Genomic DNA, 248 nt, shown 5'->3' on the forward strand with positions numbered 1-248 from the left:
GATTATGGGCGCCCGCCACCATGCCTGGCTAATTTTTTGTATTTTTTAGTAGAGATGGGGTTTCACTATGTTGGCCAGGCTGGTCTCCAACTCCTGACCTTGTGATCCGCCCGCCTCGGCCTCTCAAAAGTGTTGGGATTACAGATGTGAGCCACCGCGCTTGGCCCAGACCAGGAGATTTTTTTCATAGAAACTTCTTTTAAGGCCAGGCGTGGTGGCTCACGCCTGTAATCCCAGCACTTTGGGAG

This window comes from Mandrillus leucophaeus, unplaced genomic scaffold (genome assembly GCF_000951045.1).
Source record: "Mandrillus leucophaeus isolate KB7577 unplaced genomic scaffold, Mleu.le_1.0 Scaffold164, whole genome shotgun sequence".
In the NCBI taxonomy this organism is placed as follows: Eukaryota; Metazoa; Chordata; class Mammalia; order Primates; family Cercopithecidae; genus Mandrillus; species Mandrillus leucophaeus.